This window comes from Rhinolophus sinicus, chromosome 10 (assembly GCF_057876585.1).
Source record: "Rhinolophus sinicus isolate RSI-liver-muscle chromosome 10, RSI-T2T, whole genome shotgun sequence".
NCBI lineage: Eukaryota > Metazoa > Chordata > Mammalia > Chiroptera > Rhinolophidae > Rhinolophus > Rhinolophus sinicus.
The window spans coordinates 18977037-18998408 of NC_142510.1; the positions used below are offsets into that span (position 1 = coordinate 18977037).

Here is a 21372-nt window from a genome sequence, read left to right on the forward strand (position 1 = left end):
CGCCGCAGCCCCCCCCTCCGCAGCCGCCCAAGCCGCCGCCGCGGGGTCCTCCCACAACTCCCAAGCCCAGGGTTGCCTGCTGGTGCAGGCCTCCCCCAGCCTTGGGGGTGCGGTTGTTGGTAAACCTGGTGGCGGTAGGGGGGCGGGGTGTATGGCGGTCTGGGTCCGGGGAGTCCCAGGATGCCAGAGTTCCACGACTTCTGGCACCATCAGGGAAGTGGCAGTGTCCCATGGAGCCTCGGGTGGCGCGAAGGGGCCTCGCTGCCGGCCAGGAGTAGCCCGCCGCCCACGCCAGGGGCATTCGGAAGAGGCGGGGAGCCGGACTGGGGGGGGGACGCGGTGCTGGCAGAGCCGGCCAGCAGGTCGATGCTCGCCACCGGAGCCGCGCATCTGCATGGCGCGCGCTCACGAGGCAGGCCGGGAGCAGGCTCTTGGGGCGCGGGGAGCCGAGTCCCATCGTCTATGGCCGTACCACCCTGAACGCGCCCGATCTCCTCTGATCTCGGGAGCTAAGCAGGGAGGGGCCCGGTTAGTGCTTGGATGGGAGACCGCCTGGGAATACCTGTAGGCTTTTGCTCGCCTCTCCTTTTGCGCGGCCGCCCCTGCGTGGCTGCCTCCGAACCCCTGCCGCCCCTTGCCCCTCTGCAGCCGCCCATCCAGCCGAAGGTCCCCCTGGCCAGAGGCCGGTCAGCCACCCGGCGCTACAAGCTGGCAGCCCCGGCCGCACACCAGGCCCGTCGGCCAGGGCTCACCCCCACACCCTCTTCTTAGTCCTCTTCGCCGAGGCAGGCAGTCAGCCAGCAGCAGTTAGCCGAGCCTGTGTCTCCGCCGGCAGGCACCTCTCCCCACACCCCCGCGCGCCCCCTCCCATCGCCCACAAGAGCCAGGAACCCTCCCTTCCCGCGGTGGCCCCAACACACAGGGTACAAAGAGCCGGGACAAAGCAGGGGACTGAGGGAGCAGCACCCCAACACACCGCACGCCCTCGGACTCCAGGAGAGACCACCACAAGGGGAAGTGCAGGCACGCAGGCACACAACACTCTCAACCAGGGTGCCTGTGGGCTGCCACTCTCCTCCCGCGGGGCGGGGGGGTTCCTGGGCGGGGCTCGGAGCCCACTGGCCCTCCCGCCCGGCCCGGGGGCTTCAAGGGTGACTTTCAATGCCCGGGCACTGCCTCCTTAGTGGAGCCCAGCCACGGGCATGACCACACTTCGGTTGAGAAGCTGCCACTTCAAAGCAGCGTCAGTGCGTCTGTCCCAGTCCGTGTGCCCGCTTGTGCGTCCCTCCCCCCTCCCCCACCCCATGTCTCTCTGGCTCTGTGACGTGCCTGTTGGGCTCTGGCTCTGGCTCAGGAGCTCTCTCCCCGCGTGCCAGCCCCATCTTTCTCTGTCTCTGTCCATGTCTCTCTGTATGTCTAGGTACATACAGGTACATATAGGTGTATATTTCGATCTCGCTCCCTCTTTCTCCTCCTCCCGTTCTCTCTGTCGGTCCCTGTCCTGCGGGGACTCTAGTCCCTCTGCCCGCACAAGAAGGCAGGATATGGCGAGGCCAAGAGGGAACACCAACAGAGCCACGGATAGGGGGCTCATAGCACTATGTCTCACGGGCGGCTGGCTCGGAGCCACGGCAAGCCGGAGCCGCCCGATCCCCAACCTGTCGGCCGCTTCTCTGCCAACCCACCGACACACCGCCCGTCGACCCGCCAAGCGGGCCCACTGCAATCCGCGCCCCTCTGCAATTTGCAGTCCACCATCCGCGCTTCCTAACTTGGCCACCGCAGCTCCTCCGGTGGCCAGTGGCCAACTGGCAACAGCTGATGGCCAAGCGGTCACAGCTGATGACCATGCAGCCCCCAAGCAGCACCCCTCCACGCGAGGCCCAGAGCCTGGAGAGTGCTCTCTGCGAGTCTGTCCCCACAGTCCCCGTCTGTCTCTCTCCGCCTCTCTGTTGCTCCGTCTCTGGCCTTCTCTCATCCTCTCTCTCACCTCCCTGGGTCAGGAGAGGTGACGTGTAGCCAGTGAAGGGACCGGACATCGGGCGGGGCTCCGGTCGCTGACGAGGGTTCCAGGGCCCAGACTGAAGGCTTGTGACGAAGGGTGGCTGCAGACTGGAGATGCTGCACCCTGGTGGCGCGGGTGGCTCTCCCTGGCTTTGGGCCTGTGGATGGGTCCGGTCAGGGCCAGGGCCTGGGTTGCACGTCCCTAGGGCCGGAGGGGACTGAGAGGACCCTGCGACCCCCTCGGTGGCCCTGAGAGGTGGGGACAGCACAGCAGCAAGGGGGGTGTGCGGTTGTGGGGCTGGGGGAAGAAGAGAGGGGTTGGGGTAGGGGGGTGGGGTAAAAGCCCTTCGGGGCCTGGGGAGGCCCAGGATGCCAGGGCGCCCAGACATATGTCACAGTCATGGAAGTGACAGAGGCCCGTTAGAGCCACTGGGGGGCGCGAAGGGGCCTCGCTGCGGGCCAGGAGTAGCCCGTCGCCCACACCAGCGGCGTCCGGAGGAGGCGGGGAGCGGGCGGGAGGCGCTCAGGCAGACGTGCTCGCCACCCTAGCGGCCCAGCAGCACGGCGCGCGGTCAGAGGCAGGCCGGGAGCAAGCTCTTGGGGCGCGGGGAGCCGGGTCCCAGCGTCTACGGCCATACCACCCTGAACGCGCCCCATCTCCTCTGATCTCGGGAGCTAAGCAGGGAGGGGCCTGGTTAGTACTTGGATGGGAGACCGCCTGGGAATAGCTGCAGGCTTTTGCTCGCCTCTCCTTTTGCGCCGCCGCCCCGGCGTGGCTCCCTCCGAACCCCTGCCGCCCCTTGCCCCTCTGCAGCCGCCCAGGCAGCCGAAGGTCCCCCTGGCCAGAGGAGGGTCAGCCGCCCAGCAATACAAGCTCGCATCCCCGGCCGCACACCAGGCCTGTCGGCCAGGGCTCCCCCCCACTCCCTCTTCTTAGTGCTCTTCGCCGAGGCAGGCCGTCAGCCTGCAGCAGTCAGCCGCGTCTCGGTAGCCGCCGCCGCCACCGCCATCGCAGGGCTCCCTCTCGCTCCCCGACCCTGCCGCCGCCGCAACCCCCAACGCCCAAGCCCAGGGCTGCCTGCCGGCGCAGGCCTCCACCAGGCTCTCTCCATCCCAGGACGTGCCGGTGCTTTGCACCTCGGCCCGAGCCCAGGGGACGCCCATCCCTGCGCCTGCCCCCGGGACCCGACACACAGGATCGGCGTGTCCTCGGGCAAACGGGACGCCCACCCGCCCCGCCCCACCGGAGTCTTCTGTCTCCGCTGGCAGGCACCTCGCCCCACACCCCCGCGCGCCCCTCCCGTCTCCCACAAGAGCCAGGAGCCCTCCCTTCCCGCCGGCCACGGTGTCCCTGAAACACAGGGCACAAAGAGCCGGGACAAACCAGGGGACGGCAGGAGCAGCACCCCAACGCACCACGCGCCATCGACTCCAGGGGAGACCACCACAAGGGCAGAGCAGGCACGCAGGCGCACAACCCTCACAACCAGGGTGCCTGGGGGCTGCCACTCTCCTCCCGCGGGCGGGTGCCTGGGCGGGGCTCAGAGACCACAGGCCCTCCGGAGACCCTGGCGGCCCGCCCCGGAGGCTTCAATGGTGACTGCCAACGCCAGGGCAATGCCTCCTTAGCGGAGCCCAGCCCCGGGCACGACCACACTCCGGTGGAGGAGCTGCCACTTCAACACAGCCTCAGTGCGTCTGTAACAGTCCGTGTGCCCGCCTGTGCGTCCCTCACACCCTCCCCCACCCCATATCCGTCGGGCTCTGTGACGTGCCTGTTGGGCTCTGGCTCTGGCTCAGGAGCTCTCTCCCCGCGTGCCAGCCCCCTCTTTCTCTGTCTCTGTCCATGTCTCTCTGTATGTCTAGATACATACATGTACATATACGAGCATATTTCCATCTCGCTCCCTCTTACTCCTCCTCCCGTTCTGTCTGTCTGTCCCTGTCCTGCGGGGACTCTAGCCCCTCTGCCCGCACAAGAATGCAGGATTTGGCGAGGCCAAGAGGGAACACCAACAGAGCCACGGATAGGGGGCTCATAGCACCATGTCTCACGGGCGGCTGGCTTGGAGACTCGGCAAGCCGGAGCCGCCCGATCCCCAGCCTGCCGGCCGATTCTCTGCCGACCACAAGACCCACCAACCTACCGACCCACCAAGCCGGCCAACTGCAGTCCGCGCCCCTCTGCAATTTGCAGTCCACAATCCGCGCTTCCTAGCTTGGCCACCGCAGCTCTGCCGGTGGCCAATGGCCAACTGGCAACAGCTGATGGCCAAGCGGTCACAGCTGATATCCATGCAGCCCCCACGCAGCACCCCTCCACGCGAGGCCCAGAGCCTGGAAAGTGCTCTCTGCGAGTCTGTCCCCACAGTCCCCGTCTGTCTCTCTCCGCCTCTCTCTTGCTCCGTCTCTGGCCTTCTCTCATCCTCTCTCTCACCTCCCTGGGTCAGGAGAGGTGACGTGTAGCCAGTGAAGTGAACAGTGATCGGGCGGGACGCCGGTCGCTGACGAGGGGCGAGAACCCAGAAAGAAGGCTGTGTGAGGAAGGGTGGCGGCAGACTGGACGTGCTGCCCCCTGGTGGCGGGTGGCTCTCCCTGGCTTTGGGCCAGTGGGTGGGGCCGGCCAGGGCCAGGGCCTGGGTTGCACATCCCTAGGGTGGAGGGGACTGAGAGGACCCTGCGACCCCCTCGGTGGCCCTGAGAGGTGGGGACAGCACAGCAGCAAGGGGGGGTGTGCGGTTGTGGGGCTGGGGGGAGATGAGAGGGGTTGGGGTAGGGGGGCGGGGTAAAAGCCCTTCGGGGCCTGGGGAGGCCCAGGATGCCAGGGCGCCCAGACATATGTCACAGTCAGGGAAGTGACAGAGGCCCGTTAGAGCCACTGGGGGGCGCGAAGGGGCCTCGCTGCGGGCCAGGAGTAGCCCGTCGCCCACACCAGCGGCGTCCGGAGGAGGCGGGGAGCTGGCGGGAGGCGCTCGGGCAGACGTGCTCGCCACCGGAGCGGCCCAGCAGCATGGCGCGCGCTCAGAAGCAGATCGGGAGAAGGATCTTGGAGTGCCGGGAGCCGGGTCCCAGCGCCTAAGGCCACACCACCCTGCACGCGCCAGATCTCGTCTGATCTCGGGAGCTAAGCAGGGAGGGGCCCGGTTAGTACTTGGATGGGAGACCGCCTGGGAATAGCTGCAGGCTTTTGCTCGCCTCTCCTTTTGCGCCGCCGCCCCGGCGTGGCTCCCTCCGAACCCCTGCCGCCCCTTGCCTCTCTGCAGCCGCCCAGCCAGCCGAAGGTCCCCCTGACCAGCAGAGGGTTAGCCGCCAGGCACTACAAGCTGGCAGCCCCGGCCGCACACCAGGCCCGTCGGCCAGGGCTCCCCCGCACACCCTCTTCTCAGTCCTCTTCAGTCCCGGAGGCTGTCATCTCGATCCCTTCGCCGACCTTCGATCGCCGCCACCGCCAACAGCGCTGCCCTCGCCCCCGCCGCCACCGCCAAATCCGCCGCCATCACCGCGCTCCCCACACCCCCCTCCAGCGCTGACCTCACCCCTGCCCCCGCCCTCGCCACCGCCATCGCTGTACTGCTTCAATCTCCCGCCTCTGCTCTCCCCTCCTCCGCCGCCAGCACCGCCCTCTTCCCCGCTACCGCCGCCGCCAACCCTCCCCGCGCCCAGCGCCCGCCGACACAGCCCCCAACGCTGCCGCCGCCTCCATCGCCGACCTCGCAACCCTCCCGCGCCGCCGTCGCCGCCGCCGCCGCCGCCATCGCTGCTCGCGATCAGCCCCCGCTTCTCCCGCCGCCGCCGCCGCCGCGATCACCGCGCTCCCCACCCCCTCCGCCAGCGCTGCCCTCGCCCCCTCCCCCGCCCCCGCCGCCGCCATCGCCGTACTCCCTCAAACTCCCTCCTCTGCTCTCTCCCCCTTGGCCGCCAGCACCGCGCTCCCCATCCCCGCCGCCAGTGCTGCCCTCTTCCCCACCCCCGCCCCCGCCGCCATTGCCGCACTCCCTCAATCTCCCTCCTCCGCTCTCCCCGCCTCCAGCACCGCCATCTCCCCCGCCTCCGCCCCAGCCCCCGCCGCCGCCGCCATCGCTGCTCGCGATCAGCCCCCGCTTCTCCCGCCGCCGCCGCCGCCGCGATCACCGCGCTCCCCACCCCCTCCGCCAGCGCTGCCCTCGCCCCCTCCCCCGCCCCCGCCGCCGCCATCGCCGTACTCCCTCAAACTCCCTCCTCTGCTCTCTCCCCCTCGGCCGCCAGCACCGCGCTCCCCATCCCCGCCGCCAGTGCTGCCCTGTTCCCCACCCCCGCCCCTGCCGCCGCCATTGCCGCACTCCCTCAATCTCCCTCCTCCGCTCTCCCCGCCTCCAGCACCGCCATCTCCCCCGCCTCCGCCCCAGCCCCCGCCGCCGCCGCCACCATCGCCATACTCCCTCAATCTCCCGCCTCTGCTCTCCCGGCCTCCTCCGCCGCCGCCGCCGCCGCAGCCCCCCCCTCCGCAGCCGCCCAAGCCGCCGCCGCGGGGTCCTCCCACAACTCCCAAGCCCAGGGTTGCCTGCTGGTGCAGGCCTCCCCCAGCCTTGGGGGTGCGGTTGTTGGTAAACCTGGTGGCGGTAGGGGGGCGGGGTGTATGGCGGTCTGGGTCCGGGGAGTCCCAGGATGCCAGAGTTCCACGACTTCTGGCACCATCAGGGAAGTGGCAGTGTCCCATGGAGCCTCGGGTGGCGCGAAGGGGCCTCGCTGCCGGCCAGGAGTAGCCCGCCGCCCACGCCAGGGGCATTCGGAAGAGGCGGGGAGCCGGACTGGGGGGGGGACGCGGTGCTGGCAGAGCCGGCCAGCAGGTCGATGCTCGCCACCGGAGCCGCGCATCTGCATGGCGCGCGCTCACGAGGCAGGCCGGGAGCAGGCTCTTGGGGCGCGGGGAGCCGAGTCCCATCGTCTATGGCCGTACCACCCTGAACGCGCCCGATCTCCTCTGATCTCGGGAGCTAAGCAGGGAGGGGCCCGGTTAGTGCTTGGATGGGAGACCGCCTGGGAATACCTGTAGGCTTTTGCTCGCCTCTCCTTTTGCGCGGCCGCCCCTGCGTGGCTGCCTCCGAACCCCTGCCGCCCCTTGCCCCTCTGCAGCCGCCCATCCAGCCGAAGGTCCCCCTGGCCAGAGGCCGGTCAGCCACCCGGCGCTACAAGCTGGCAGCCCCGGCCGCACACCAGGCCCGTCGGCCAGGGCTCACCCCCACACCCTCTTCTTAGTCCTCTTCGCCGAGGCAGGCAGTCAGCCAGCAGCAGTTAGCCGAGCCTGTGTCTCCGCCGGCAGGCACCTCTCCCCACACCCCCGCGCGCCCCCTCCCATCGCCCACAAGAGCCAGGAACCCTCCCTTCCCGCGGTGGCCCCAACACACAGGGTACAAAGAGCCGGGACAAAGCAGGGGACTGAGGGAGCAGCACCCCAACACACCGCACGCCCTCGGACTCCAGGAGAGACCACCACAAGGGGAAGTGCAGGCACGCAGGCACACAACACTCTCAACCAGGGTGCCTGTGGGCTGCCACTCTCCTCCCGCGGGGCGGGGGGGTTCCTGGGCGGGGCTCGGAGCCCACTGGCCCTCCCGCCCGGCCCGGGGGCTTCAAGGGTGACTTTCAATGCCCGGGCACTGCCTCCTTAGTGGAGCCCAGCCACGGGCATGACCACACTTCGGTTGAGAAGCTGCCACTTCAAAGCAGCGTCAGTGCGTCTGTCCCAGTCCGTGTGCCCGCTTGTGCGTCCCTCCCCCCTCCCCCACCCCATGTCTCTCTGGCTCTGTGACGTGCCTGTTGGGCTCTGGCTCTGGCTCAGGAGCTCTCTCCCCGCGTGCCAGCCCCATCTTTCTCTGTCTCTGTCCATGTCTCTCTGTATGTCTAGGTACATACAGGTACATATAGGTGTATATTTCGATCTCGCTCCCTCTTTCTCCTCCTCCCGTTCTCTCTGTCGGTCCCTGTCCTGCGGGGACTCTAGTCCCTCTGCCCGCACAAGAAGGCAGGATATGGCGAGGCCAAGAGGGAACACCAACAGAGCCACGGATAGGGGGCTCATAGCACTATGTCTCACGGGCGGCTGGCTCGGAGCCACGGCAAGCCGGAGCCGCCCGATCCCAACCTGTCGGCCGCTTCTCTGCCAACCCACCGACACACCGCCCGTCGACCCGCCAAGCGGGCCCACTGCAATCCGCGCCCCTCTGCAATTTGCAGTCCACCATCCGCGCTTCCCAGCTTGGCCACCGCAGCTCCTCCGGTGGCCAGTGGCCAACTGGCAACAGCTGATGGCCAAGCGGTCACAGCTGATGACCATGCAGCCCCCAAGCAGCACCCCTCCACGCGAGGCCCAGAGCCTGGAGAGTGCTCTCTGCGAGTCTGTCCCCACAGTCCCCGTCTGTCTCTCTCCGCCTCTCTGTTGCTCCGTCTCTGGCCTTCTCTCATCCTCTCTCTCACCTCCCTGGGTCAGGAGAGGTGACGTGTAGCCAGTGAAGGGACCGGACATCGGGCGGGGCTCCGGTCGCTGACGAGGGTTCCAGGGCCCAGACTGAAGGCTTGTGACGAAGGGTGGCTGCAGACTGGAGATGCTGCACCCTGGTGGCGCGGGTGGCTCTCCCTGGCTTTGGGCCTGTGGATGGGTCCGGTCAGGGCCAGGGCCTGGGTTGCACGTCCCTAGGGCCGGAGGGGACTGAGAGGACCCTGCGACCCCCTCGGTGGCCCTGAGAGGTGGGGACAGCACAGCAGCAAGGGGGGTGTGCGGTTGTGGGGCTGGGGGAAGAAGAGAGGGGTTGGGGTAGGGGGGTGGGGTAAAAGCCCTTCGGGGCCTGGGGAGGCCCAGGATGCCAGGGCGCCCAGACATATGTCACAGTCATGGAAGTGACAGAGGCCCGTTAGAGCCACTGGGGGGCGCGAAGGGGCCTCGCTGCGGGCCAGGAGTAGCCCGTCGCCCACACCAGCGGCGTCCGGAGGAGGCGGGGAGCGGGCGGGAGGCGCTCAGGCAGACGTGCTCGCCACCCTAGCGGCCCAGCAGCACGGCGCGCGGTCAGAGGCAGGCCGGGAGCAGGCTCTTGGGGCGCGGGGAGCCGGGTCCCAGCGTCTACGGCCATACCACCCTGAACGCGCCCGATCTCCTCTGATCTCGGGAGCTAAGCAGGGAGGGGCCTGGTTAGTACTTGGATGGGAGACCGCCTGGGAATAGCTGCAGGCTTTTGCTCGCCTCTCCTTTTGCGCCGCCGCCCCGGCGTGGCTCCCTCCGAACCCCTGCCGCCCCTTGCCCCTCTGCAGCCGCCCAGGCAGCCGAAGGTCCCCCTGGCCAGAGGAGGGTCAGCCGCCCAGCAATACAAGCTCGCATCCCCGGCCGCACACCAGGCCTGTCGGCCAGGGCTCCCCCCCACTCCCTCTTCTTAGTGCTCTTCGCCGAGGCAGGCCGTCAGCCTGCAGCAGTCAGCCGCGTCTCGGTAGCCGCCGCCGCCACCGCCATCGCAGGGCTCCCTCTCGCTCCCCGACCCTGCCGCCGCCGCAACCCCCAACGCCCAAGCCCAGGGCTGCCTGCCGGCGCAGGCCTCCACCAGGCTCTCTCCATCCCAGGACGTGCCGGTGCTTTGCACCTCGGCCCGAGCCCAGGGGACGCCCATCCCTGCGCCTGCCCCCGGGACCCGACACACAGGATCGGCGTGTCCTCGGGCAAACGGGACGCCCACCCGCCCCGCCCCACCGGAGTCTTCTGTCTCCGCTGGCAGGCACCTCGCCCCACACCCCCGCGCGCCCCTCCCGTCTCCCACAAGAGCCAGGAGCCCTCCCTTCCCGCCGGCCACGGTGTCCCTGAAACACAGGGCACAAAGAGCCGGGACAAACCAGGGGACGGCGGGAGCAGCACCCCAACGCACCACGCGCCATCGACTCCAGGGGAGACCACCACAAGGGCAGAGCAGGCACGCAGGCGCACAACCCTCACAACCAGGGTGCCTGGGGGCTGCCACTCTCCTCCCGCGGGCGGGTGCCTGGGCGGGGCTCAGAGACCACAGGCCCTCCGGAGACCCTGGCGGCCCGCCCCGGAGGCTTCAATGGTGACTGCCAACGCCAGGGCAATGCCTCCTTAGCGGAGCCCAGCCCCGGGCACGACCACACTCCGGTGGAGGAGCTGCCACTTCAACACAGCCTCAGTGCGTCTGTAACAGTCCGTGTGCCCGCCTGTGCGTCCCTCACACCCTCCCCCACCCCATATCCGTCGGGCTCTGTGACGTGCCTGTTGGGCTCTGGCTCTGGCTCAGGAGCTCTCTCCCCGCGTGCCAGCCCCCTCTTTCTCTGTCTCTGTCCATGTCTCTCTGTATGTCTAGATACATACATGTACATATACGAGCATATTTCCATCTCGCTCCCTCTTACTCCTCCTCCCGTTCTGTCTGTCTGTCCCTGTCCTGCGGGGACTCTAGCCCCTCTGCCCGCACAAGAATGCAGGATTTGGCGAGGCCAAGAGGGAACACCAACAGAGCCACGGATAGGGGGCTCATAGCACCATGTCTCACGGGCGGCTGGCTTGGAGACTCGGCAAGCCGGAGCCGCCCGATCCCCAGCCTGCCGGCCGATTCTCTGCCGACCACAAGACCCACCAACCTACCGACCCACCAAGCCGGCCAACTGCAGTCCGCGCCCCTCTGCAATTTGCAGTCCACAATCCGCGCTTCCTAGCTTGGCCACCGCAGCTCTGCCGGTGGCCAATGGCCAACTGGCAACAGCTGATGGCCAAGCGGTCACAGCTGATATCCATGCAGCCCCCACGCAGCACCCCTCCACGCGAGGCCCAGAGCCTGGAAAGTGCTCTCTGCGAGTCTGTCCCCACAGTCCCCGTCTGTCTCTCTCCGCCTCTCTCTTGCTCCGTCTCTGGCCTTCTCTCATCCTCTCTCTCACCTCCCTGGGTCAGGAGAGGTGACGTGTAGCCAGTGAAGTGAACAGTGATCGGGCGGGACGCCGGTCGCTGACGAGGGGCGAGAACCCAGAAAGAAGGCTGTGTGAGGAAGGGTGGCGGCAGACTGGACGTGCTGCCCCCTGGTGGCGGGTGGCTCTCCCTGGCTTTGGGCCAGTGGGTGGGGCCGGCCAGGGCCAGGGCCTGGGTTGCACATCCCTAGGGTGGAGGGGACTGAGAGGACCCTGCGACCCCCTCGGTGGCCCTGAGAGGTGGGGACAGCACAGCAGCAAGGGGGGGTGTGCGGTTGTGGGGCTGGGGGGAGATGAGAGGGGTTGGGGTAGGGGGGCGGGGTAAAAGCCCTTCGGGGCCTGGGGAGGCCCAGGATGCCAGGGCGCCCAGACATATGTCACAGTCAGGGAAGTGACAGAGGCCCGTTAGAGCCACTGGGGGGCGCGAAGGGGCCTCGCTGCGGGCCAGGAGTAGCCCGTCGCCCACACCAGCGGCGTCCGGAGGAGGCGGGGAGCTGGCGGGAGGCGCTCGGGCAGACGTGCTCGCCACCGGAGCGGCCCAGCAGCATGGCGCGCGCTCAGAAGCAGATCGGGAGAAGGATCTTGGAGTGCCGGGAGCCGGGTCCCAGCGCCTAAGGCCACACCACCCTGCACGCGCCAGATCTCGTCTGATCTCGGGAGCTAAGCAGGGAGGGGCCCGGTTAGTACTTGGATGGGAGACCGCCTGGGAATAGCTGCAGGCTTTTGCTCGCCTCTCCTTTTGCGCCGCCGCCCCGGCGTGGCTCCCTCCGAACCCCTGCCGCCCCTTGCCTCTCTGCAGCCGCCCAGCCAGCCGAAGGTCCCCCTGACCAGCAGAGGGTTAGCCGCCAGGCACTACAAGCTGGCAGCCCCGGCCGCACACCAGGCCCGTCGGCCAGGGCTCCCCCGCACACCCTCTTCTCAGTCCTCTTCAGTCCCGGAGGCTGTCATCTCGATCCCTTCGCCGACCTTCGATCGCCGCCACCGCCAACAGCGCTGCCCTCGCCCCCGCCGCCACCGCCAAATCCGCCGCCATCACCGCGCTCCCCACACCCCCCTCCAGCGCTGACCTCACCCCTGCCCCCGCCCTCGCCACCGCCATCGCTGTACTGCTTCAATCTCCCGCCTCTGCTCTCCCCTCCTCCGCCGCCAGCACCGCCCTCTTCCCCGCTACCGCCGCCGCCAACCCTCCCCGCGCCCAGCGCCCGCCGACACAGCCCCCAACGCTGCCGCCGCCTCCATCGCCGACCTCGCAACCCTCCCGCGCCGCCGTCGCCGCCGCCGCCGCCGCCATCGCTGCTCGCGATCAGCCCCCGCTTCTCCCGCCGCCGCCGCCGCCGCGATCACCGCGCTCCCCACCCCCTCCGCCAGCGCTGCCCTCGCCCCCTCCCCCGCCCCCGCCGCCGCCATCGCCGTACTCCCTCAAACTCCCTCCTCTGCTCTCTCCCCCTCGGCCGCCAGCACCGCGCTCCCCATCCCCGCCGCCAGTGCTGCCCTGTTCCCCACCCCCGCCCCTGCCGCCGCCATTGCCGCACTCCCTCAATCTCCCTCCTCCGCTCTCCCCGCCTCCAGCACCGCCATCTCCCCCGCCTCCGCCCCAGCCCCCGCCGCCGCCGCCACCATCGCCATACTCCCTCAATCTCCCGCCTCTGCTCTCCCGGCCTCCTCCGCCGCCGCCGCCGCCGCAGCCCCCCCCTCCGCAGCCGCCCAAGCCGCCGCCGCGGGGTCCTCCCACAACTCCCAAGCCCAGGGTTGCCTGCTGGTGCAGGCCTCCCCCAGCCTTGGGGGTGCGGTTGTTGGTAAACCTGGTGGCGGTAGGGGGGCGGGGTGTATGGCGGTCTGGGTCCGGGGAGTCCCAGGATGCCAGAGTTCCACGACTTCTGGCACCATCAGGGAAGTGGCAGTGTCCCATGGAGCCTCGGGTGGCGCGAAGGGGCCTCGCTGCCGGCCAGGAGTAGCCCGCCGCCCACGCCAGGGGCATTCGGAAGAGGCGGGGAGCCGGACTGGGGGGGAGACGCGGTGCTGGCAGAGCCGGCCAGCAGGTCGATGCTCGCCACCGGAGCCGCGCATCTGCATGGCGCGCGCTCACGAGGCAGGCCGGGAGCAGGCTCTTGGGGCGCGGGGAGCCGAGTCCCATCGTCTATGGCCGTACCACCCTGAACGCGCCCGATCTCCTCTGATCTCGGGAGCTAAGCAGGGAGGGGCCCGGTTAGTGCTTGGATGGGAGACCGCCTGGGAATACCTGTAGGCTTTTGCTCGCCTCTCCTTTTGCGCGGCCGCCCCTGCGTGGCTGCCTCCGAACCCCTGCCGCCCCTTGCCCCTCTGCAGCCGCCCATCCAGCCGAAGGTCCCCCTGGCCAGAGGCCGGTCAGCCACCCGGCGCTACAAGCTGGCAGCCCCGGCCGCACACCAGGCCCGTCGGCCAGGGCTCACCCCCACACCCTCTTCTTAGTCCTCTTCGCCGAGGCAGGCAGTCAGCCAGCAGCAGTTAGCCGAGCCTGTGTCTCCGCCGGCAGGCACCTCTCCCCACACCCCCGCGCGCCCCCTCCCATCGCCCACAAGAGCCAGGAACCCTCCCTTCCCGCGGTGGCCCCAACACACAGGGTACAAAGAGCCGGGACAAAGCAGGGGACTGAGGGAGCAGCACCCCAACACACCGCACGCCCTCGGACTCCAGGAGAGACCACCACAAGGGGAAGTGCAGGCACGCAGGCACACAACACTCTCAACCAGGGTGCCTGTGGGCTGCCACTCTCCTCCCGCGGGGCGGGGGGGTTCCTGGGCGGGGCTCGGAGCCCACTGGCCCTCCCGCCCGGCCCGGGGGCTTCAAGGGTGACTTTCAATGCCCGGGCACTGCCTCCTTAGTGGAGCCCAGCCACGGGCATGACCACACTTCGGTTGAGAAGCTGCCACTTCAAAGCAGCGTCAGTGCGTCTGTCCCAGTCCGTGTGCCCGCTTGTGCGTCCCTCCCCCCTCCCCCACCCCATGTCTCTCTGGCTCTGTGACGTGCCTGTTGGGCTCTGGCTCTGGCTCAGGAGCTCTCTCCCCGCGTGCCAGCCCCATCTTTCTCTGTCTCTGTCCATGTCTCTCTGTATGTCTAGGTACATACAGGTACATATAGGTGTATATTTCGATCTCGCTCCCTCTTTCTCCTCCTCCCGTTCTCTCTGTCGGTCCCTGTCCTGCGGGGACTCTAGTCCCTCTGCCCGCACAAGAAGGCAGGATATGGCGAGGCCAAGAGGGAACACCAACAGAGCCACGGATAGGGGGCTCATAGCACTATGTCTCACGGGCGGCTGGCTCGGAGCCACGGCAAGCCGGAGCCGCCCGATCCCCAACCTGTCGGCCGCTTCTCTGCCAACCCACCGACACACCGCCCGTCGACCCGCCAAGCGGGCCCACTGCAATCCGCGCCCCTCTGCAATTTGCAGTCCACCATCCGCGCTTCCTAACTTGGCCACCGCAGCTCCTCCGGTGGCCAGTGGCCAACTGGCAACAGCTGATGGCCAAGCGGTCACAGCTGATGACCATGCAGCCCCCAAGCAGCACCCCTCCACGCGAGGCCCAGAGCCTGGAGAGTGCTCTCTGCGAGTCTGTCCCCACAGTCCCCGTCTGTCTCTCTCCGCCTCTCTGTTGCTCCGTCTCTGGCCTTCTCTCATCCTCTCTCTCACCTCCCTGGGTCAGGAGAGGTGACGTGTAGCCAGTGAAGGGACCGGACATCGGGCGGGGCTCCGGTCGCTGACGAGGGTTCCAGGGCCCAGACTGAAGGCTTGTGACGAAGGGTGGCTGCAGACTGGAGATGCTGCACCCTGGTGGCGCGGGTGGCTCTCCCTGGCTTTGGGCCTGTGGATGGGTCCGGTCAGGGCCAGGGCCTGGGTTGCACGTCCCTAGGGCCGGAGGGGACTGAGAGGACCCTGCGACCCCCTCGGTGGCCCTGAGAGGTGGGGACAGCACAGCAGCAAGGGGGGTGTGCGGTTGTGGGGCTGGGGGAAGAAGAGAGGGGTTGGGGTAGGGGGGTGGGGTAAAAGCCCTTCGGGGCCTGGGGAGGCCCAGGATGCCAGGGCGCCCAGACATATGTCACAGTCATGGAAGTGACAGAGGCCCGTTAGAGCCACTGGGGGGCGCGAAGGGGCCTCGCTGCGGGCCAGGAGTAGCCCGTCGCCCACACCAGCGGCGTCCGGAGGAGGCGGGGAGCGGGCGGGAGGCGCTCAGGCAGACGTGCTCGCCACCCTAGCGGCCCAGCAGCACGGCGCGCGGTCAGAGGCAGGCCGGGAGCAAGCTCTTGGGGCGCGGGGAGCCGGGTCCCAGCGTCTACGGCCATACCACCCTGAACGCGCCCCATCTCCTCTGATCTCGGGAGCTAAGCAGGGAGGGGCCTGGTTAGTACTTGGATGGGAGACCGCCTGGGAATAGCTGCAGGCTTTTGCTCGCCTCTCCTTTTGCGCCGCCGCCCCGGCGTGGCTCCCTCCGAACCCCTGCCGCCCCTTGCCCCTCTGCAGCCGCCCAGGCAGCCGAAGGTCCCCCTGGCCAGAGGAGGGTCAGCCGCCCAGCAATACAAGCTCGCATCCCCGGCCGCACACCAGGCCTGTCGGCCAGGGCTCCCCCCCACTCCCTCTTCTTAGTGCTCTTCGCCGAGGCAGGCCGTCAGCCTGCAGCAGTCAGCCGCGTCTCGGTAGCCGCCGCCGCCACCGCCATCGCAGGGCTCCCTCTCGCTCCCCGACCCTGCCGCCGCCGCAACCCCCAACGCCCAAGCCCAGGGCTGCCTGCCGGCGCAGGCCTCCACCAGGCTCTCTCCATCCCAGGACGTGCCGGTGCTTTGCACCTCGGCCCGAGCCCAGGGGACGCCCATCCCTGCGCCTGCCCCCGGGACCCGACACACAGGATCGGCGTGTCCTCGGGCAAACGGGACGCCCACCCGCCCCGCCCCACCGGAGTCTTCTGTCTCCGCTGGCAGGCACCTCGCCCCACACCCCCGCGCGCCCCTCCCGTCTCCCACAAGAGCCAGGAGCCCTCCCTTCCCGCCGGCCACGGTGTCCCTGAAACACAGGGCACAAAGAGCCGGGACAAACCAGGGGACGGCGGGAGCAGCACCCCAACGCACCACGCGCCATCGACTCCAGGGGAGACCACCACAAGGGCAGAGCAGGCACGCAGGCGCACAACCCTCACAACCAGGGTGCCTGGGGGCTGCCACTCTCCTCCCGCGGGCGGGTGCCTGGGCGGGGCTCAGAGACCACAGGCCCTCCGGAGACCCTGGCGGCCCGCCCCGGAGGCTTCAATGGTGACTGCCAACGCCAGGGCAATGCCTCCTTAGCGGAGCCCAGCCCCGGGCACGACCACACTCCGGTGGAGGAGCTGCCACTTCAACACAGCCTCAGTGCGTCTGTAACAGTCCGTGTGCCCGCCTGTGCGTCCCTCACACCCTCCCCCACCCCATATCCGTCGGGCTCTGTGACGTGCCTGTCGGGCTCTGGCTCTGGCTCAGGAGCTCTCTCCCCGCGTGCCAGCCCCCTCTTTCTCTGTCTCTGTCCATGTCTCTCTGTATGTCTAGATACATACATGTACATATACGAGCATATTTCCATCTCGCTCCCTCTTACTCCTCCTCCCGTTCTGTCTGTCTGTCCCTGTCCTGCGGGGACTCTAGCCCCTCTGCCCGCACAAGAATGCAGGATTTGGCGAGGCCAAGAGGGAACACCAACAGAGCCACGGATAGGGGGCTCATAGCACCATGTCTCACGGGCGGCTGGCTTGGAGACTCGGCAAGCCGGAGCCGCCCGATCCCCAGCCTGCCGGCCGATTCTCTGCCGACCACAAGACCCACCAACCTACCGACCCACCAAGCCGGCCAACTGCAGTCCGCGCCCCTCTGCAATTTGCAGTCCACAATCCGCGCTTCCTAGCTTGGCCACCGCAGCTCTGCCGGTGGCCAATGGCCAACTGGCAACAGCTGATGGCCAAGCGGTCACAGCTGATATCCATGCAGCCCCCACGCAGCACCCCTCCACGCGAGGCCCAGAGCCTGGAAAGTGCTCTCTGCGAGTCTGTCCCCACAGTCCCCGTCTGTCTCTCTCTGCCTCTCTCTTGCTCCGTCTCTGGCCTTCTCTCATCCTCTCTCTCACCTCCCTGGGTCAGGAGAGGTGACGTGTAGCCAGTGAAGTGAACAGTGATCGGGCGGGACGCCGGTCGCTGACGAGGGGCGAGAACCCAGAAAGAAGGCTGTGTGAGGAAGGGTGGCGGCAGACTGGACGTGCTGCCCCCTGGTGGCGGGTGGCTCTCCCTGGCTTTGGGCCAGTGGGTGGGGCCGGCCAGGGCCAGGGCCTGGGTTGCACATCCCTAGGGTGGAGGGGACTGAGAGGACCCTGCGACCCCCTCGGTGGCCCTGAGAGGTGGGGACAGCACAGCAGCAAGGGGGGGTGTGCGGTTGTGGGGCTGGGGGGAGATGAGAGGGGTTGGGGTAGGGGGGCGGGGTAAAAGCCCTTCGGGGCCTGGGGAGGCCCAGGATGCCAGGGCGCCCAGACATATGTCACAGTCAGGGAAGTGACAGAGGCCCGTTAGAGCCACTGGGGGGCGCGAAGGGGCCTCGCTGCGGGCCAGGAGTAGCCCGTCGCCCACACCAGCGGCGTCCGGAGGAGGCGGGGAGCTGGCGGGAGGCGCTCGGGCAGACATGCTCGCCACCGGAGCGGCCCAGCAGCATGGTGCGCGCTCAGAAGCAGGTCGGGAGAAGGCTCTTGGAGTGCCGGGAGCCGGGTCCCAGCGCCTAAGGCCACACCACCCTGCACGCGCCAGATCTCGTCTGATCTCGGGAGCTAAGCAGGGAGGGGCCCGGTTAGTACTTGGATGGGAGACCGCCTGGGAATAGCTGCAGGCTTTTGCTCGCCTCTCCTTTTGCGCCGCCGCCCCGGCGTGGCTCCCTCCGAACCCCTGCCGCCCCTTGCCTCTCTGCAGCCGCCCAGCCAGCCGAAGGTCCCCCTGACCAGCAGAGGGTTAGCCGCCAGGCACTACAAGCTGGCAGCCCCGGCCGCACACCAGGCCCGTCGGCCAGGGCTCCCCCGCACACCCTCTTCTCAGTCCTCTTCAGTCCCGGAGGCTGTCATCTCGATCCCTTCGCCGACCTTCGATCGCCGCCACCGCCAACAGCGCTGCCCTCGCCCCCGCCGCCACCGCCAAATCCGCCGCCATCACCGCGCTCCCCACACCCCCCTCCAGCGCTGACCTCACCCCTGCCCCCGCCCTCGCCACCGCCGTCGCTGTACTGCTTCAATCTCCCGCCTCTGCTCTCCCCTCCTCCGCCGCCAGCACCGCCCTCTTCCCCGCTACCGAAGCCGCCAACCCTCCCCGCGCCCAGCGCCCGCCGACACAGCCCCCAACGCTGCCGCTGCCTCCATCGCCGACCTCACAACCTTCCTGCGCCGCCGCCGCCGCCGCCGCCGCCATCGCTGCTCGCGATCAGCCCCCGCTTCTCCCGCCGCCGCCGCCGCAATCACCGCGCTCCCCACCCCCTCCGCCAGCGCTGCCCTCGCCCCCTCCCCCGCCCCCGCCGCCGCCATCGCCGTACTCCCTCAAACTCCCTCCTCTGCTCTCTCCCCCTTGGCCGCCAGCACCGCGCTCCCCATCCCCGCCGCCAGTGCTGCCCTGTTCCCCACCCCCGCCCCCGCCACCGCCATTGCCGCACTCCCTCAATCTCCCTCCTCTGCTCTCCCCGCCTCCAGCACCGCCATCTCCCCCGCCTCCGCCCCAGCCCCCGCCGCCGCCGCCACCATCGCCATACTCCCTCAATCTCCCGCCTCTGCTCTCCCGGCCTCCTCCGCCGCCGCCGCCGCCGCAGCCCCCCCCTCCGCAGCCGCCCAAGCCGCCGCCGCGGGGTCCTCCCACAACTCCCAAGCCCAGGGTTGCCTGCTGGTGCAGGCCTCCCCCAGCCTTGGGGGTGCGGTTGTTGGTAAACCTGGTGGCGGTAGGGGGGCGGGGTGTATGGCGGTCTGGGTCCGGGGAGTCCCAGGATGCCAGAGTTCCACGACTTCTGGCACCATCAGGGAAGTGGCAGTGTCCCATGGAGCCTCGGGTGGCGCGAAGGGGCCTCGCTGCCGGCCAGGAGTAGCCCGCCGCCCACGCCAGGGGCATTCGGAAGAGGCGGGGAGCCGGACTGGGGGGGGGACGCGGTGCTGGCAGAGCCGGCCAGCAGGTCGATGCTCGCCACCGGAGCCGCGCATCTGCATGGCGCGGGCTCACGAGGCAGGCCGGGAGCAGGCTCTTGGGGCGCGGGGAGCCGAGTCCCATCGTCTATGGCCGTACCACCCTGAACGCGCCCGATCTCCTCTGATCTCGGGAGCTAAGCAGGGAGGGGCCCGGTTAGTGCTTGGATGGGAGACCGCCTGGGAATACCTGTAGGCTTTTGCTCGCCTCTCCTTTTGCGCCGCCGCCCCTGCGTGGCTGCCTCCGAACCCCTGCCGCCCCTTGCCCCTCTGCAGCCGCCCATCCAGCCGAAGGTCCCCCTGGCCAGAGGCCCGTCAGCCACCCGGCGCTACAAGCTGGCAGCCCCGGCCGCACACCAGGCCCGTCGGCCAGGGCTCACCCCCACACCCTCTTCTTAGTCCTCTTCGCCGAGGCAGGCAGTCAGCCAGCAGCAGTTAGCCGAGCCTGTGTCTCCGCCGGCAGGCACCTCTCCCCACACCCCCGCGCGCCCCCTCCCATCGCCCACAAGAGCCAGGAACCCTCCCTTCCCGCGGTGGCCCCAACACACAGGGTACAAAGAGCCGGGACAAAGCAGGGGACTGAGGGAGCAGCACCCCAACACACCGCACGCCCTCGGACTCCAGGAGAGACCACCACAAGGGGAAGTGCAGGCACGCAGGCACACAACACTCTCAACCAGGGTGCCTGTGGGCTGCCACTCTCCTCCCGCGGGGCGGGGGGGTTCCTGGGCGGGGCTCGGAGCCTACTGGCCCTCCCGCCCGGCCCGGGGGCTTCAAGGGTGACTTTCAATGCCCGGGCACTGCCTCCTTAGTGGAGCCCAGCCACGGGCATGACCACACTTCGGTTGAGAACCTGCCACTTCAAAGCAGCGTCAGTGCGTCTGTCCCAGTCCGTGTGCCCGCTTGTGCGTCCCTCCCCCCTCCCCCACCCCATGTCTCTCTGGCTCTGTGACGTGCCTGTTGGGCTCTGGCTCTGGCTCAGGAGCTCTCTCCCCGCGTGCCAGCCCCATCTTTCTCTGTCTCTGTCCATGTCTCTCTGTATGTCTAGGTACATACAGGTACATATAGGTGTATATTTCGATCTCGCTCCCTCTTTCTCCTCCTCCCGTTCTCTCTGTCGGTCCCTGTCCTGCGGGGACTCTAGTCCCTCTGCCCGCACAAGAAGGCAGGATATGGCGAGGCCAAGAGGGAACACCAACAGAGCCACGGATAGGGGGCTCATAGCACTATGTCTCACGGGCGGCTGGCTCGGAGCCACGGCAAGCCGGAGCCGCCCGATCCCCAACCTGTCGGCCGCTTCTCTGCCAACCCACCGACACACCGCCCGTCGACCCGCCAAGCGGGCCCACTGCAATCCGCGCCCCTCTGCAATTTGCAGTCCACCATCCGCGCTTCCCAGCTTGGCCACCGCAGCTCCTCCGGTGGCCAGTGGCCAACTGGCAACAGCTGATGGCCAAGCGGTCACAGCTGATGACCATGCAGCCCCCAAGCAGCACCCCTCCACGCGAGGCCCAGAGCCTGGAGAGTGCTCTCTGCGAGTCTGTCCCCACAGTCCCCGTCTGTCTCTCTCCGCCTCTCTGTTGCTCCGTCTCTGGCCTTCTGTCATCCTCTCTCTCACCTCCCTGGGTCAGGAGAGGTGACGTGTAGCCAGTGAAGGGACCGGACATCGGGCGGGGCTCCGGTCGCTGACGAGGGTTCCAGGGCCCAGACTGAAGGCTTGTGACGAAGGGTGGCTGCAGACTGGAGATGCTGCACCCTGGTGGCGCGGGTGGCTCTCCCTGGCTTTGGGCCTGTGGATGGGTCCGGTCAGGGCCAGGGCCTGGGTTGCACGTCCCTAGGGCCGGAGGGGACTGAGAGGACCCTGCGACCCCCTCGGTGGCCCTGAGAGGTGGGGACAGCACAGCAGCAAGGGGGGTGTGCGGTTGTGGGGCTGGGGGAAGAAGAGAGGGGTTGGGGTAGGGGGGTGGGGTAAAAGCCCTTCGGGGCCTGGGGAGGCCCAGGATGCCAGGGCGCCCAGACATATGTCACAGTCATGGAAGTGACAGAGGCCCGTTAGAGCCACTGGGGGGCGCGAAGGGGCCTCGCTGCGGGCCAGGAGTAGCCCGTCGCCCACACCAGCGGCGTCCGGAGGAGGCGGGGAGCGGGCGGGAGGCGCTCAGGCAGACGTGCTCGCCACCCTAGCGGCCCAGCAGCACGGCGCGCGGTCAGAGGCAGGCCGGGAGCAGGCTCTTGGGGCGCGGGGAGCCGGG

The 21372-nt window shown here is 68.9% G+C and overlaps 5 pseudogenes; all 5 read left to right on the forward strand.

The window, feature by feature from the left end:
* The first annotated feature begins 458 nt into the window (after positions 1-458).
* Positions 459-578, forward strand: LOC148756900 (5S ribosomal RNA; annotated as a pseudogene).
* Positions 579-6926: 6348 nt separating this feature from the next.
* LOC148756901 (5S ribosomal RNA) lies at positions 6927-7046 on the forward strand (annotated as a pseudogene).
* Positions 7047-9095: 2049 nt separating this feature from the next.
* LOC148756902 (5S ribosomal RNA) lies at positions 9096-9215 on the forward strand (annotated as a pseudogene).
* Positions 9216-13070: 3855 nt separating this feature from the next.
* Positions 13071-13190, forward strand: LOC148756903 (5S ribosomal RNA; annotated as a pseudogene).
* Positions 13191-19209: 6019 nt separating this feature from the next.
* Positions 19210-19329, forward strand: LOC148756904 (5S ribosomal RNA; annotated as a pseudogene).
* Positions 19330-21372: the final 2043 nt, after the last annotated feature.